Source organism: Oryzias latipes, chromosome 18 (assembly GCF_053564925.1).
Source record: "Oryzias latipes strain Hd-rR chromosome 18, Olatipes_Hd-rR_3.1".
Classification (NCBI taxonomy): Eukaryota; Metazoa; Chordata; class Actinopteri; order Beloniformes; family Adrianichthyidae; genus Oryzias; species Oryzias latipes.
This window is the reverse complement of record NC_136254.1, coordinates 11370001-11388581: the sequence shown is the minus strand read 5'-3', so window position 1 is coordinate 11388581 and position 18581 is coordinate 11370001. Positions and strand designations below refer to the sequence as shown.

At 45.2% G+C, this 18581-nt stretch overlaps 2 long non-coding RNA genes across 2 annotated transcripts; one reads left to right on the top strand and one right to left on the bottom strand.

The window, feature by feature from the left end:
- Nucleotides 1-249: 249 nt before the first annotated feature.
- LOC144987234 (uncharacterized) lies at nucleotides 250-1489 on the bottom strand. The gene is made up of 2 exons (XR_013651107.1): nucleotides 873-1489; nucleotides 250-803 (listed from the first exon to the last, which is right to left on the bottom strand). It is a non-coding gene; the product is annotated as an uncharacterized LOC144987234 (long non-coding RNA).
- A 14783-nt stretch (nucleotides 1490-16272) lies between these two features.
- On the top strand, nucleotides 16273-16699 carry LOC144987162 (uncharacterized). Its single transcript, XR_013651040.1, has 3 exons — nucleotides 16273-16398; nucleotides 16475-16536; nucleotides 16667-16699. It is a non-coding gene; the product is annotated as an uncharacterized LOC144987162 (long non-coding RNA).
- The last annotated feature ends 1882 nt before the right edge of the window (nucleotides 16700-18581 follow it).

Here is an 18581-nt window from a genome sequence, read left to right as displayed (position 1 = left end):
TTAATTACTAATAGCAAGCACTGAATCACCATCCTCTACTATCCAGGCAAGAACCGTTACGCACGAGTCTTGATTCACTATCCTCTTACTTTGTAGCGACCACACTGGACATATCCCAATCTGCCCCATGTATATGTGGCAGCACAAGAAAACGGGTTGACAACGCCACCTGGGGCTGCTGAGCCCCAGGAAAAGATTTTAAAGTAAGGCAGGTGCAGGTCCTGCTCTAAACCAAGGCAGAGGCTGTGGTTTGTTTTAAAATATAATTTATTAGAATTCAGTTAAAAACAATGTTAAGAAACCTTTTAATAAAACAATCCTTGATAAAAGTCAGTTAAAAATGTTCTGGAGGAGGAGCTTACCGAGGTGGCTAAAAACAGCGTAAAAACAATGCAAACACCCCTTTGGGAATCACTGCACACGTGATGGAAACCACACAGCACACTGGGACCCACCACCAGACACAGCAGTCCACCACCTCGGCCTCCTACCTCCTGAAACAAGAATAAAATTGACAATATCAAAAAAAGACACACAATTAAAAATAAAGATTAAAAAGATGATTAGTGTTCAGGGGCGCTGGTAAGCCGCCCAACCACCGCCGATCAGCTGGTGGGAGCCGTCCACAGTCCGGTGAGATGCCGCAGCAACGAGGTCTCCGTGAGCTGGGCGTTCGCTCCAACCGGTTCCGTCGTGGCGGGGGTGGGACCTGGACAGAAATCACAGTAAAAACAATAAAAGCAAAGCATCAGCTTAAACCCCTATTTGCGGGGAGAGAAGGGCGTGCAGCCTAAAACACGTTCCTGAAGAAAAAGAAAAATAGTTTGCAGGAGCCTTACTTGTATGTGCAGGTGGAAGCCACTTAAACATACCGGTCACTGAGAGGAGGGCGGATCTAGGTGAACAGAGTCACGTCACGCTTGCAGATCATTGCTGCTACGTTGCAGATGCGCCACAGTCTGGCCGATTTCTTGTGTGCATGGAGCTGCCTGCCAACCCCCGTTCTACTTCCCGATGCCTTGGATGTATGGCACAGCACAGGTTCATGTCCGAACGAAGAGGAGGAGAGCTTTTAAAGCACCGCCACCAAATTAACACAAGTGTGTTACTGCTGCCTCACAATTAGTGGGCGTGTCCTACTTGCCACACATAGCACAACCCCGGAAACGACACTCACATATTTTAGCGGACAGTCATATCTGTCCGTTTGTTTTGAACACACCCACTACCAGCTAAACAGCATTAAATTCATTTCTGCTCACAGCTCCCTCACTTATGGTGAGCGATTTAACACAACCAAGATTCTCCACCTCCCATGAGTCCTAAAAGATAAAGGCGGGGCTAACCCCCAGATCGCCACATTATATTGATTTGCTACTTTATATGAGCAGTGCTATTTTTGGGAGTAAGCCCTGGCTGCAGCCTGCAGAATTGCTCAACATAGTGGAATGCTGGAACACTGTGGAATATTAACCCCGCCCACGTTGATCCCGTCTGCTGTGGAATGTTAACCCCGCCCACGTTGAGCCCGTGCATCTGATTCACCTTCGTCAGTGCTGTTGTGATTGCAGGAAAGGGGAGAAATCAGTGGAGCACATTTTGTGTCATTGGTAATTGTATGAGGAAGAAAGAGAACAGCTGGAAAATAGAGTACAGTTGATAGAGGGTGAATGGCTGAGTTTGAAGAAGTTCTTGGGAGGGGAGGAAAATTTGAATGGTGCAATGTTTTTTATGTAGTCCCCCACTTCGACTCATACTCCCACACAATAGGTGGCAAAATGCACCTCGTCGTTGTTGCCAGCCGCCATTTTAACTACAAGAAGAAGAAGACGAAGTCTTGCAGTTTTTCTTCTGTTTCCAAGCGCAGAGACACTTTGAAAATGGAGGAACACATCAACAAAAAAAACGTAAGTTAATGAAATGAAAACTCTTGTGATTATTGCTTGTTTTTTTACACTGCAATCGAGGCTGTTATTTTCAAATTTATTGTTCTTTTTTCACCCTGCCGTTCTAACTACGTGGTTCAGGTTTTACACAAAGCTTAGTAAGTTTAGCTTTCGGCTCTCCTGCCTGGAAGTTTTTGTAAAGCTATTTGTGTCTTTCAATGTCGGTAAAACTTTGTTTGTTTGTTTATTTCACCTGTATTATTATTTCTGTATTTATATAGAGACACGTAACAGTTTTAATCGACGGTGACAAGCCAATGCCGATAAAACAAAACAACGTCTTCTTTTGTCCATTTTGCTGTTGCAAGAGGGATGCAGAGCATGCAATGGCCCTCCACATGGAAACTCATTCTTCTGTGAAACACAAAGGTACATCTAGACTTTGTCCGAATTCCCACCCTAATCCCTAAAAACTTCACGGGACTATGGGACTATCTATGTGTACTGCCCTGGATTTTGTAATTAAAATGTAAGACAGAAGTAAATAATATTTTCCTATCATTCCTTATTTAGAATTCACAGTCATCAAGTGTGGCTTAGGATACCAACGTACATCCCACTTTCACTGTTGCTATTGCAACATTGGTCAATAGGTCACAGTTTTTAAAGCATTTGGGAGCGCCTCATCAAGAAGAAACACTAAGATGGAAACCAGAGGCCAGAACAGTTGCTCCACCACAGCACCTTCTGGCACCACCACAGCCCTCAGAGCCCCCATCAAAGCACCTTCTGGCACCACCACAGCCCTCAGAGCTCCCATCAAAGCACCTTCTGGCAACACCACAGCCCTCAGAGCTCCCATCAAAGCACCTTCTGGCACCACCACAGCCCTCAGAGCCCCCATCAAAGCACCTTCTGGCACCACCACAGCCCTCAGAGCCCCCATCAAAGCACCTTCTGGCACCACCACAGCCCTCAGAGCCCCCATCAAAGCACCTTCTGGCACCACCACAGCCCTCAGAACCCCCATCAAAGCACCTTCTGGCACCACCACAGCCCTCAGAGCCCCCATCAAAGCACCTTCTGGCACCACCACAGCCCTCAGAGCCCCCATCAAAGCACCTTCTGGCACCACCACAGCCCTCAGAGCCCCCATCAAAGGACCTTCTGGCACCACCACAGCCCTCAGAGCCCCCATCAAAGCACCTTCTGGCACCACCACAGAACCTTCTGGCACCCACCCCAGCACGTTCTGGCACCATCACAGCCCTCAAAGCCCTCATCACAGCACCTTTTGGCACCATCACAGCCCTCAAAGCCCCCATCACAGCACCTTTTGGCACCACCACAGCCCTCAGAGCCCCCATCAAAGCACCTTCTGGCACCATCACAGCACCTTCTGGCACCACTACAGACCTCAGAGCCCCCATCAGAGCACCTTCTGGCACCACCACAGCACCTTCTGGCACCCACCACAGCACCTTCTGGCACCATCACAGCCCTCAAAGCCCCCATCACAGCACCTTTTGGCACCATCACAGCCCTCAAAGCCCCCATCACAGCACCTTCTGGCACCATCACAGCACCTTCTGGCACCACTACAACCCTCAGAGCCCCCATCAAAGCACCTTCTGGCACCATCACAGCACCTTCTGGCACCACTACAGACCTCAGAGCCCCCATCAGAGCACCTTCTGGCACCACCACAGCACCTTCTGGCACCCACCACAGCACGTTCTGGCACCATCACAGCCCTCAAAGCCCCCATCACAGCACCTTTTGGCACCATCACAGCCCTCAAAGCCCCCATCACAGCACCTTCTGGCACCATCACAGCACCTTCTGGCACCACTACAACCCTCAGAGCCCCCATCAAAGCACCTTCTGGCACCATCACAGCACCTTCTGGCACCACTACAGCCCTCAGAGCCCCCACCATAGCACCTTCTGGCACCCACCACAGCACGTTCTTGCACCATCACAGCCCTCAAAGCCCCCATCACAACACCTTTTGGCACCAAACAATTATTTGTCCTCATTGCAAATTGGATTTTTTTTTTTTTAAAACAACGTCAAAATGCATTGCAGGAGGAAACACACAGAGCATTTTGAGTCAGTTTCCCAAGAAAGATTTTTAGCCAGTCAATGTGTGGATGTAAAAAATGGTGTTTGCTGCTGAGAAATCATTCTGTGGTCCATCAAAGCCTGTACATGTTGTGAAGAAATCCTGGGGGTGAGTCATAAAATTGTGTGTGAGGTTGACCAGTGCCAGCTCAATAGGGACTTTGCCCACAGAAGCGGAATGCTATCTTACGAGTGCCACCATGTCATCTCTACAGTAATGCTCTCGAGCCGACAACCAACAGTCACTCTATCTGAGGACACATTGGAAATGATGGTAGAGCAGAATTGGTTTGGGGAAGAGCGGAAGGCCAGTTTGTTACACTGTAAAAAAAGGGCAGATGCTGAGGTTGTGCCCCCTTCTGTGCAGCTGACTGTGGGTGGTTCCCCATCAAAAATTCATATCTCTGTCTTTGAGCCAAAAATCACATATTATAGTAGATTGGGCGGATTGATAGTTGCAGAAAACAAAACAGCTGGCATTGTTCATGCTCTAAAGCAAGACAGTCCTGCAATCATAAAGCCATTGCAAAATGGCACCTCTTTGTCACAAATGGGGAGTTGTTTCAGAAGGTGAAAAGTACTGAGGCAGAGTTACCTCACCAATCGCAGGATTCCAGCGAAGATTCAAGCAGCAGCATATTCAGTTATCCACCAAATGACAAGTCCATCTTAAAAATGCTCAACTACCTTTTAACAAACAAAAAGCTTCCAGCAGAACTACCCAAGGCTCTCATTGAACACTCTAGAGATGGGAGAACACAGGACAGCTTTCCAAAATACCTAATCCCAGCAGAAACAAAGTGCTTACAGTGTGAATACCCACTTGGTGAGGAACAAATCATAACCTCAAAAGCCAGGATCCTAACCAGCACAGGTGTAGTTGAAGGTAAGTAATGTTACGGGTCCATCCATCACCTAGTTATCTTCGGTGTGTTTCAGTACATGAGTCTTACAAATTATTTAATTAACTTGAAATTGCATATAACAATAACAATAGTGTATTGTTTTTTCTGTTTTAAGGCGTATCAACATACAGAAAGTCATGCCTCAGGTGTGGCATGATATGTCAATACCAGCAGTGGGAGGATGGCATCCAGAACTTGACCATGTAATCTTGTCTCTGCACCTGTGCCTCATGATAAGAAATGCTTTACAGGTGAGAAAATATATTCTGATTATTAGCATGCTTGGAAAAATGTTAATTGAATTAAACTGTTTAATATGAAATAGAATTACATTACTCCTGTCATGTTAATTTATTTCAGACACACACGGCTGTCAGTAAAGTCATAGAAATCATCGAGACCACAGAGAAGGTGTCCTTTCCCAACAAGGAGAAGATACTTCATGCCTATCTTCACTTTGAGGCCCTCACAAAATATGACTACGTATCATGTGGATACAGTCCAGCTGTCGTTGTAATGGATCGTCACAAAAAAGGTGTCTTCAATTTGCCAGGTTAGTTAAATAAGCAGTTATTTTCCCTTATTATACATAATAATTTAAAACCAGCATATCTTAAACTAATAATATAATATACTAATATAATAAATAATAATATTGCTGCCTCTGAAAAACATACACATGTAGTGATCTTTTTCCAGGCAGTGACTTAATTGTCCTTGAGCTATCACATTTTCAATACATAATGACTGTTGTTTAACAGTGAGTGAAATCCAAAGCCCCTCAGATGATTATGATGGTCATGTAGACATAATGGACTTTTGGGATGCTGTGGCCAGAGAGATGCTAAGTTGTGGTTTGATCCAGGGTAAGCAAGTTTAAAAACACAACAAAGTGTCATGTTTCTGCATTGTTGGTGCTACAAATGGATAGATGATCACTAATACTCATCCCATTTGATCCCAAAGTTGGTAGGAAGAACCCTTTCATTGTGCCCCCAAGCTATCATTACTGGTCACCATGGATTGGCCCACACGCCAGACAGTCTAATTCAGGAATCCAACAAAGAGGAATATGACCTGAGTAACGAGGAGCGTCTATCTGATGAACTTCTAAACTTAAAGGTAAATTAATATGGTACAAAATCCACCTGCTGACCAAAAATGATGATGTACTTAGCAGATTCTTAACAATAATTACTGTCTTTTCAACACAGGTGCAGGAAGTGAGGGCACTTTGTAAACAGTGTGGTGTAGACAGCAAAGGCTCCAAAATGGATCTTGTCCTTAGACTGTGGGAGAAGATGTCTACTAGGTCCAACTACAACAAGGTGTTTGAGAAGGTTTGGGGTGCCTCTGGTATGTTGAAGAAAAGCTTATTTGATCATCAAATTTTCCTTTACTACTTTCAATTATGATAGTAATAAGTTTCTCTACATACTAGGTGTGACCAAGGTACCGTCAGTGCAGAGTGGGACCACCAACACAAAAAATGGCTGAGACAATAAAAGCTTGTAAAACATGTAATTTAATTAAAAACTCAAACTCTAAAAATGCAGTTTCACTCTGATTAACAGTACACAGAATAAACAATAAAAGGGAGATCCAGGAATAAAAACAGGAAGGCCGAGCCGACCGCCCGTGCAGGAGGGGAGGGAAAGAGAGAGGCCGTGGACTAAGCCAGTAAGAGGCAGCGCACCTCACTCCACTCCGTGCTGAAAACAACTAAAACAACCCCACACAAGATAAGAAAAAAAACATGCCAAAGAAACTTCCACTACACACTTAAAGGGAAAAATAATAAACAAATACAGTGAGGGAACTGGAGTGAGGAAGACGCTGCCACCAGAGGCCCCCTCACCGACACCACACGCACCGGCGCCCGACTCAGACCTGTAAACCAATAAAATAAATCAGAGTCAACCACACAATAAGTACAACATCACTCTAAAAGCACATTAAAATGTATAAAAAGGGTGGGTAAAGAACACGCAGTGGCTCAAGCCATCTGCAATACGTCCAGCCGCTTACAGCATCTAGTTAAAAAAAAGAGTAGAATATGAGTAAAATGTGATCTACGTCCCCCCCAACAAGAGGAGCTTCAGCCATACATACCACCACGCAAAGAGGCAGCCACTGTCTGTCCACTCACTCCCCGTTTCTTATATAGGGACAGACACAGCTGTACCAAATCCCCAATCAGCAAGCCTACACCTGTCACAGGCAGACCTGCCGGTTACATTCTTCCCCCGTTTTTTTTTGTTGGCGTCCCGACAACTCACTGCCACGGGCGAAACAACCCTTCAAGCATACTGCTGGACACCCGCACCTGAGACCCTGCAGCCCCCTCTAACCTAGTCCCAACACCCACTGGTAGATGATGGGGGTTTGTATGCTGTCCAGCCGTTTGGCGAGTAGTCCTTCGTAATACAGGAGGGTCGACTGTATTCGGACAGGCAGCAGGAGCAGCCTCCACTGTAGGTACGGCCAGGACCCCAGTTCGTTTTTGTCCTGATGAAGGTCTTGAAATCCAGAAGCCATTCTCTTCAACGTCAGGGCTCCTTGCTCTAGAACTGGGTCTATCTGGCAAAACAGGTGGCTCCAAAGGTATAGGCTTCATCATGCAACGATTTACTTGCCGTACCTTTTCAGGCTGATCCTGTGGGACAACTGTATAGACGGCCCCTCCAGGCTCAGGAGGTCTTGCGACCACAAACACTTCAGGAGCCCACTTGTCCTGGATCTTGTTGCGCCCTCTGTGTGAGAAGTCCCTCAGGTACACCCGCTGTCCAGCTGGCAACACCTCCTCTGTAACATGTTTGTCTGCCCTTTCCTTCCTCCCCGCAGCAGCTAGGCGCAGTCGTTCTCTGGCACCTACTATAGCCACTTGTAGCCTTCTCTTGTGTTCACTGACCCAATGACGGGCCTCGCCGGCAACAGGCTCCTCAATGCGACCCAGAAGAAAGTCAACAGGCAACTGAGGTTCACGACCAAACATGAGAAGGAATGGAGAGTGACCTGTTGACTGGTGTGGAGTGGTGTTGTAACTAAACAACACTTGGGGCAAATACTCGGGCCAGCGGTGCTTTTGGTCAACTGGGATGGTTCGCAGCAGATCATGAAGCGTGCGATTAAACCGTTCACATTGGCCATTTCCTTGAGGATGGTAGGGTGTTGTGCGGGACTTCTCAACGCCATACAACTCACAAAGCTGGTATATGATGTTATTTTCAAAGCAGCGGCCCTGATCCGAGTGAAGCCGTGTAGGGACCCCAAACTTGTAAAACCACTCCTTGATGAGGATGTCTGCCACAGTAGAAGCCCTCTGGTCTCGGGTTGGCACAACCTGTGTAAACTTGGAAAAGACATCGGTCATAACTAGTACTTGCTCTCTCCCATCCCTCGCTGGCTCCAACATGGAAAAGTCAATAGCCAGAATTTCATTCGGCTTTGAAGCCAAGAGATGACCCAAAGGTGCTCGTACCTGGGGTTGGGTGATTTTGGCCAGACAACACCGTTCACACTTCAGGCACCAATCCCGAATAATGGCACCCATACGTGGCCAGTAACACCTTTGCTGGATCAACTCCAGAGTACGCTCAATGCCTTGATGGCCATGGTGGGTATGCAATTGCTGAAACACCTCTTCCTGTAGGCTCTCTGGCAGTACTAGCTGGAGGACTGGCTCACCCCCGTCTGGTCGCTGGTAGGTACGATGCAACAGTCCATCTTTAATGCTAAGCCGACCCCACTGGCGAAGCAGTCTCTGTGCCCCGACCTCCAGTGCTTGCTTCTCCAGCCGGCCAGGCATTCGCTGCTGCCCAACCAGGTGCATAATCGGTGCAATGGTTGCATCTGCCTGCTGCAAAACCACCAGATCATCTGTAGTCCGTTGCGGTACCGTGGAAACACTGGACTGAGTGGGTGAAATGGGAGCACATTCCATCTCTTGAAGTCCTTCTGGTAACACAGACCCTGGACGAGCTGGCGTCATGATGGTACAGGCCTTGGTTTGAGGTTGTCGAGAAAGAGCATCTGCATTTTGATTGGTGCGGCCAGGGCGGTATCTCACTGAATAATCAAACACAGCCAGCTCTGCTACCCAACGCTGCTCGGTAGCTCCCAGCTTTGCTGTCTGCAAATGACTAAGGGGATTATTGTCAGTCCACACTACACACTTATGGCCCACCAAATAGTCCCGGAACTTCTGCGTCATGGCCCACTTCATTGCCAGGAACTCAAGTTTCATAGAGCTGTAGTTCTTCTCTGCTTGGTGAAGACTACGACTGGCGTAGGCTATGGGCCTGATTTTGCCCTCCTGCTCTTGAGACAGCACTGCGCCCAGACCCTCGTGACTTGCATCCACTTCTAAAATGAAAGGCAGATCAAAGTTAGCATATGCCAAAACAGGTGAGGAGATCAGTTTTTCTTTCAGTCTTTGGAAAGCACCCTCACACTGGTGGGTCCATACTTCATTCAAGGACTCCCTCCGCTGACGACGCCTCTTCCCGGACAACTCAGCAATAGCCCGATGAAGAGGGGCAGCCAACCGGGCAAAGCCTTCCACAAAGCGCCTATAATAGCTTGCAAATCCCAAGAATGTTCTTAATTCAGATACAGTCTGGGGAGGGGCCCATTCGGCGACAGCCGCAATCTTCTTTGGATCAGTTGCCACACCAGCTGCAGACACAACATGACCCAGGTAGTCCACCTGCTGTTTAAGGAAATGACACTTTTCCAGCTTAATTTTCAGGGACTCCTTTTCAAAACGGCTGAGGACCAGCTCCAATCTAGTCAGGTGCTCATCAACAGTGGAGGAAAAGACAATCACATCGTCCAAGTACAGTAACAGAGTGTGACAGTTCTGGTCCCCAAACATCCTTTCCATAAGCCGCTGGAAAGTACTGGGGGCATTACATAAGCCAAAAGGCATTCTCTGAAACTCAAACAGGCCGAAGGGTGTACAGAAAGCAGTCTTCATCTTATCCTTCTCCGTTACTGCCACCTGATGGTAGCCACTGGCCAAGTCAAGTGTTGAAAACCATCTGGCACCTGATAGGGCGTCCAGTGATTCCTCGATCCTTGGTAGAGGGAAAGCATCCTTCCTTGTCTTGCTGTTCAAAAGTCTGTAGTCGACACACAACCTCAAAGTCCCATCCTTCTTCCGAACCAGGACTATTGGGGAGGCGAAGGGGCTACAGCTCTCCCGTACGACCTGACTGTCCAGCAGTTTGCGTACATGAGCCCTAACCTCATCATAATCAGACGGTGGGATTCGCCTATGTCGCTGCCTCACAGGGGTCTCATCAAGCAGAGGTATGTCATGGGTTATCAAATTGCTACAACCCAGGTCAAACTCTGAGGTGGCAAAAGCACCCTCGTGGCATAACAACAATGCTCTCACCTTCTGCTGATCCAAGTCCGATAATGCCGATAGGTCAACCGACTGGACCTGTTTTTGGACAGTGTTCATCTCCACAGTTGTATGAGACGCAACCATAGCAGTCGATCTACTGCTTTGTTTTACAAATGAAACGCCATCTGGGAAACTGACCACATCTGCCTGGCTGAGTAGGCCAATCGGCTGGTGGGGTCGGAGGGTTATGTCCAGCTTCCCTACATTCACAATAGGGATATAAACTGTGCCCTCCTGACCAACGACCATGGCTGGAGATAACAAAAGGTTCTCAGGAAGGGTGTAGCCATCTTCCAAGGGCTCAATTAGTGCAGCACCTGTTAACTGTGTGAACTGGGAGCAACATGTGGCTGCAACCCATTTAACAGTGCCTCCTGGTATGATAACCGAGCGCTTGCCTCTAACCCGGGCCATCCCTTTCTTCAACACCTGAGCTTTAGACGTCATCTGATGGTGGCACTGTAATGCCTGTTGCCAGTCCTGGGGCGTCTGCTGTACTTCAGGGAGAGCAAAGAGATCAGGCCCATGTTGATTAAACAGCTGCTGGTAACACTCTTTAATAACATTCATCCCCAACACACCCACAACATCTGAAGACCTATTAGGTCGTGCAAGGTCTTTAACAACCAAGACACCCCGCTGTGCCATAAGCTGACCAAAAACAACAACGTCTAGTTCAACATAGCCGAGGTATGGGATTTCCAACCCATTTGCAGCCGTTAACGCGAGCCAATTGCAAGGTCTAATAACCTGCTGCAAAGATTGATTAAAGAAGCTTTCAGATATGGTGGTTACCATCGAGCCTGTGTCAAGGAGAAGGTTAGCGACCACCCCTCCTAATTTAACAGCTACTGTAGGGCATTGTGCCACAAGGTTGGATGTGCCTGAGGTCACGAATGGACCCCGACCCTGGGAGCCAGCACTCTCTCCACCTGATGTTTGGCCCCTCACATCAGATGGTGGACGTTTCCCGCCTCCTGAGCTGCCACAGAAAGTGAGGCTCCTGGCTGGGTTGGGACACGTTCATTCTCACACTCACGAGCATAGTGACCGGGTTTTTGACAACGCCGACACACCACACTGGACCGTGTACGGCTAGTTGGGGGTTGAGAGGCTGCCTGTAGAGCCAGAAAACCCTGTGTCAGTTTATCCAGCTGCTCTTGCTGTTTTTCTAACAGCTTCCGCAAGGCTGACACCTCTGTGTTTGTAGGGGTGGGGGCTCTAGCATTCAAATATTGCACTGAGGAAAAAGAAGGGACTGAATAAACTCGCCCCCGTGGCTCCCCACAGCGCCCCTCCTGTTCCCAACGAATAGCCTCTGCTCTGATTTCCAACAATGAGCTTCTTGGATCCTGTCTCACCAACCGTTTCAGTTCCCGGCGTAGGTTGGGATCTAACACATTCTCCACGAACTGGTCTCGAAGCAACCTAGAGGAATCCAACGTCCGCCCCTGTGAACACCGTTCAACCTTCTCCATAATGCAACACAAAGCATGGGAAAACTCCTGCAGCGATTCACCCTCCTGCTGCTGCCTGGAAAAAAATATTTGTTGCAATGAAATGTATGACTTTGAACACCCATACATATCCTGTAGTATTTCCAATATTTTCTCTGGGTCCTCCCTGTCACCTCGTGGCCTATATCTAATTTCATCCCTGGCTTCACCTTCCAGATGATCATAAATAAAATAGGCCTGGTCGACAGGATCCAACCGTCTGGTTCGTAATGTTGCCCTCATCTCCTCCACCCAATCCTCGACCAGAACCCCAGTCCTTCCCTGGAAATGTGGGCATTTTCGCTCCCTCGGGATATATACCAGCCTTTCCAAAGGCTCATTACCACCACCAAAGGCTCTACCAGAAGCCTCTTTATTTTGTGAGCGGTCAACCCGAGCACACAGATTATCCAGGGGTCGTGGTGCTTCCTCATCAGCCATTGGTGAAGGATGGGGGGTCTTCCAACCAGTGAACGTTGAACCCAGGTAGTGGTGACCACAGGAATGGGGGGTCCGAAGGAGCACACTGCGTGTTCTACCCAAAAAAAAAAGAAATCAGCCCAATTTGGTTACCACAACTGCACCAACGGAAATTAGATCCTGCCGACAACGCCAGAAATGTGACCAAGGTACCGTCAGTGCAGAGTGGGACCACCAACACAAAAAATGGCTGAGACAATAAAAGCTTGTAAAACATGTAATTTAATTAAAAACTCAAACTCTAAAAATGCAGTTTCACTCTGATTAACAGTACACAGAATAAACAATAAAAGGGAGATCCAGGAATAAAAACAGGAAGGCCGAGCCGACCGCCCGTGCAGGAGGGGAGGGAAAGAGAGAGGCCGTGGACTAAGCCAGTAAGAGGCAGCGCACCTCACTCCACTCCGTGCTGAAAACAACTAAAACAACCCCACACAAGATAAGAAAAAAAACATGCCAAAGAAACTTCCACTACACACTTAAAGGGAAAAATAATAAACAAATACAGTGAGGGAACTGGAGTGAGGAAGACGCTGCCACCAGAGGCCCCCTCACCGACACCACACGCACCGGCGCCCGACTCAGACCTGTAAACCAATAAAATAAATCAGAGTCAACCACACAATAAGTACAACATCACTCTAAAAGCACATTAAAATGTATAAAAAGGGTGGGTAAAGAACACGCAGTGGCTCAAGCCATCTGCAATACGTCCAGCCGCTTACAGCATCTAGTTAAAAAAAAGAGTAGAATATGAGTAAAATGTGATCTACGTCCCCCCCAACAAGAGGAGCTTCAGCCATACATACCACCACGCAAAGAGGCAGCCACTGTCTGTCCACTCACTCCCCGTTTCTTATATAGGGACAGACACAGCTGTACCAAATCCCCAATCAGCAAGCCTACACCTGTCACAGGCAGACCTGCCGGTTACATAGGGATGTTATTTTTATTTATTTATTGTTTTAACCTATTGAAGAAATTCCTTTGGATTATTGATGTAAACATTATATATTTGGTCTGTTGTCTTACAGGTGGATGGGCTGTGATCACATGTCCGTGTGGAGTTGTGTACTCGGTGAAGTTAAACCTTCAAGCGGAGAGTCCACAAGACTTTCTTGACAAGTTGCTGTCATGGAAGCATTTCCCTAATGTTGTAGTCTGTGACTATGCGCAGGGACTGGCATTGCATGCTAACCGTAGGTAGCCAGGAATATTTGGACCGTTTCATGGAAGGTTACTGGATCCAACACCACACAACATCCAGCAGGTCTCAGAGGGCAAGGTTCTAGTAAACATGCCGTGGCTGAGAATCTCACAGATGCCAGCTGACAAGGACGGACACCCTCTCACCGGATCCTCACAGCATTTTGCTTTAAATGATGTTTTCCATCAAGGCAACAGCAAAGACCAAACAGACGCTCTAAGGAAACTTCAGCTTGTGCCTGAGCTTGCTGGACTTGTCAACAGCCAGTGTGTGGAGCAGCTGTTCTCAGGAATGAGGAAAGATAACTATTTCCTAAACATGACAACCCCATCAACCCATATATTTCTTCAAAGAAATATACTACATCACTACAATATGGCAAAAAAACAAAAAGCTATGATCCAGTAGGGCTGCATTGTTTCTTTGGCTGTGAAGATGCAAACTGACATCCATGGGAGGGTTGTCTTAGGTATGCTGTTTTATTAAATGTTCATGTACTTTTGTTTAAATTTTTCCTCAACTCAATTTACACAAACGTTTTTTTAAAAAATGTCTGTAGCTCCTGCCCGGGCTGGGATGCAAAAAGGAACCTCTGGCAGTGACCAAGAGGAAGAACCACTTCAGGAGCCTCTGGAGTGTCAGTAATTGCTATTTACATATTGAACAGACAAAGTTGAAATTTTATAACTAATTTCCATTTCATTGTTATTTTTAGTAAACACCATAAATGAGCAGAAGGATGTCACCAGTATCCATGGATTGTTACCTGACATTGCATACTGGGGTCAGAAACTTGTTGAGGAACAGGAACTAATGGTAGAGTACACCTGCGGTTAACATCCACACACGCCTCGAACACGTTGGCAAACGTTCCAACAAAAAGCCGTGTACTAATAGAGGCTTTTTATTGTAACCCTGTCCTGAGTGTGTTACGGACTTCACTTTTATCATTTTTTGATTATTTTTATTTATTTATTTGTTTGAGAAAAAATATGGCGAGTTTTGCAGTGCCCTTGAAAATTTTCTTGAAATTCTTTGATATATTAGAAATGTTTAGTGCTTAAAAATTCTGTTCTGGTTATAACTTACACAGGTTATAGCTTTTAAAGAGTTTTTCTTTTCTTCTTTTAGTTGAATCAGGTCCTGGATAAGAGTCCAAGAGACCACACTGCAATGGTGGACAACTTGATTTTTGACTCGTTCTGACTTTTGAAGTCTGGGTTTAGAACAGGATGTTTATGGGATGGTAGGCATAGAGAATACGCTGTCATAATTATTAATAACACAATTATTAATACAGTGTTTTAGATTAAAACCCTTGTGTTATGAAATCTACTAGATCCTCAACAGTTGTCTCAATGTCATTGAGAAGGTACTTAAGCTCTTTCACGAATTTAAATTACCATCAATTGTAACTGTGAAGATGAAAACCACTCTTTGTCCATTACAGAGAGTGTAGCATGTTTTTGCTGCTTAATGTCATGCCACTGGGTTCCCACCAATATCAGCAAACCCGATGGAGAACCTTCCGGTAATTTGCCAGTTACTCATGTTTTTGTAAGCTAATGCTGAATTGGATATTTTAACAATGTTTTGTTATTGATGTTTTTTTACAGGACAATGCAGCCAGTCTGCAGTGGATCATCATCCGTCTTTGTTCCTGGGCACTGGATCCTCTGTGTAAGCACATTTGTAATTTCTTTACTTATTAATCCAAACAAAGTAAAAGAAATTGGTATGTTTTTAACATTTAACAGCTACTGAGGCCACAGGCCAGAAAGATTTTCTATTTAAATCCCCTAAGTGGCAGCGGTTGGAGAGATGAGAGTAGAGCACATCCAATCAGGTTTCTCGCCGGGCAATGTCTGTTCTGGACAGTGATAGTTCAGTTTTAAACAGCTTGTCGTGTTTTATTTTATTTTTTTTTAAGATTTATGGTTCTGTGTTAATTGAGTTATATAAAAAATATCTTTTCATTAGGCCTGTACAATGAACTGTAAATTGTTATTGTAAAAACAGGATTTGCAACACGCATATCGCAAACTCGTTGAATATTGAAGTAAATGCTTCCTTAAATGTGCTAAAACTGTCTAATGGCAGCTTGAAGTATTTAACGATTATCATGCATATTGTGCAGCCCTACTATTCATTTTTACTCATTAAACCGATGGAAACAGAACCATAGATTCTGTTTGAGCCCGTTTCAATAAATGACTTGAGTTCCCACCTTTTCCTGAGTTCGCTTCAATTGGAGTTCTTGTGTAAATACATGAAAATTCTGTGCTTTTATTTTCTTCTGTTAACCTACACTGTGCTTTTTTCCAGACACATTGCACACCCCCTCTCCCCTGGACCCTGGGGGACACTTGGTAGAAATGATGTTCCGGTTTGATTTGTCATTGCATTAGCTAAAATGTTCTATTTGCTTACTATCCTTTAATCAAAACTTTTGTTCCGACACCCCCAGGGTCTGGCAAAGCAAGGGTGCTCGAACAACTGTACCGTGTTTGTCATAATGGTAAGACCATGGCTGTTCAAAAACAAATGATTAGAAATGATCATGTAACTTAAATGTTCCCCTCAATAAAGATCAATACAACATATACCTAACTTTATTACAATGTCAATGAGGGTTTTATAATGAATTATACCATGCTGGGTGAAAACTGATTGGCTGCTGTGTGTGGATTAAAAAGGGAAAACAAGAATTAAGGAATAAAAACTGGTTAATATTTATTTCTTTTGTAAGTGAACATGGTATATAAAGAAAATATTCAGAAATGTCACATGGATTCCAAATATTAACATGTACTTTTTGACTTTCAGTACGCTCTGTACATTGTCACGGGAACTAAGTGCGATTTCAGTGAGGTGTATATAAATCCTGGTCAGTTTGTAACAGTGAATTCACGACACTTGGGTTGAAGCGCAAACTGACCTATTCTGTATTTATTTACTCAAAGGAAAACATGAAGCAAATTAGAAGATGGTGGTGTCTGCACCTAATAACAAACTTTCCAATGCCGTAAGTGCTCTTTATATGATCACACTTTTTAAATCCTTAATATTTTACTACATATTTTACTGAAAACTCTTTGAATTGACCTTTTTATTTAAATTTGATGGTGAACATTCATTTTCATTGATTCTCCAAGGTCTGAAGAAGAAAGAATGCAGGCCAGAAAAAGGCGTCGGGAGGAGCAGAAACTCCAGGTGAGAAGAGCTCATTGAATTGATGAGGCACATATTAAAGCTCTTCTTTGAGGCTGTTGTTAATCCCTCTGCCACTTTCAGGAGGAAGGTGCTTCAATAAAAAAAAGCATTCTGAATCCATCTCAGAAGGTACTATTGAAGCTAGAGCTGTTGTACACACACAGACATAGTTTTTCTCTGCTTTCAGTGTTTGATAGATTATTTAGGTGACCTGAGATGCCCCTTCAAATATAATATAATATTGTATTTATTATAAAAGTTTAGGAGATGGGATGTCTAGGATATTTTTTAGTGTCATTTCTATCTTTTCATTGTCATTCTATTCTCTTTGTAGGGGAAGGTGACATGACAACTAGCAGTGGGACAGGAAGGAATGTATGGATCCTTCTGAACTCACCATTTGTTGCCAATTCCAGTATCTACTCTAAGAACGACCTTTTTTTCTGTGCAGGAAGAAGATGCCTTACTGCACGGCACCATTGAGGCAGCCACATGGTGCAAGTTGCAGTCTTTTAAAGGAAGAGGTTCCCTGCCAGATGTTTTGAAGGTGGATCAAGAACAACAGAAGGAGATTCTTAAAGAGCTGCAAACCTGCTCCCTCATGAGCGAAGATGAGAGATTGATGGAACTGAGGGAGCTTTTCACTTTTTCTTTCCAGTTTTTCAGTGACTTTGAGGCCTTTTGTTCTGAAATTATGGACAGTAAAAAATTAAAGGTCTATGTTTGTTTTGCGGAACAATATATCCCAGTGTCTGCTGTTTTTGTTTTCTGTTTTTGTTTGTCTATATTTGTATATGTATAATGCTATATGACTGTAGCATTACATTCATTCATCTTCTATTCAATTTCATTCCTTTTGGGTTTACGAGGCTGCTGGAGCCTATCCCTGCCACTCGCTATTGAAGGCAGGGACATCCTGGACAGCTCGCCAGCCTGTCGCAGGACCACAATCACCTATGGACACTTTAGAGTGACCAATTTACCTATTAAGCATGTTTTTGGACGCTGGGAGGAAGGCCCAGAGGAAACCCACACATGCATGTCTAGCATGGGGTCAGGGGTTTTACTTTCCATGTTTAACCCACCTGAGACTATACTCTCCTTGAGTTGTAAGACTGAGCATAAATACACAACAGTTATTACACAATGTCTGTGGAACCTAGGTTTGATAAATTATATATTTTATATGATATAATTGTACATATAACAATAAACCATTGATCAATAAATGACAGGTACAGTTAAACTTTATGTCCAAGAGACTGTGGAATATAACTAATGTTACAGTCAGCAGCTTTGCTCAGTCTGCCCTTTTCTCCTTTAGCCATTTATAAAAGTGGGCATTTTCCTAAATAAAATTCTTAAAACATGATTGTACATATCCTAAAGGCGGTTAATTGCATTTATTTACGTACGTTCAAACACACAAACCGGTGGAAATTCCCGTTGGCTGCTCGTAATGCATGTAGAAACGATCCACATTGCCCGCAGGTATTTTAAGTGCGCCCAAGGATAAAGGCCGGCCACACATACTTTCTCCGGGTCCGAACCGACGCTCAAGGGTGATTCACTGGGCCCACGCCTCACTGCTTTCCTGTCATCCGGGAGTGCGGCGGACTATGCACGCCATCTCCCGGAGATTCTGGTGGCCATGGATGGAGCGGGAGGTCCGGGAGTACGTTTCCGCTTGTTCAGTCTGTGCCCGGAATAAGTCATCCACCGGACGACGCATGGGACTCCTACAGCCTCTTCCCATCCCTTCCAGACCGTGGGCAGAGGTCTCCATGGACTTTGTCACAGGCATGGACAGGTATCATGTGTTCTAATGATAATCAATTATTATTACATATCGGTATC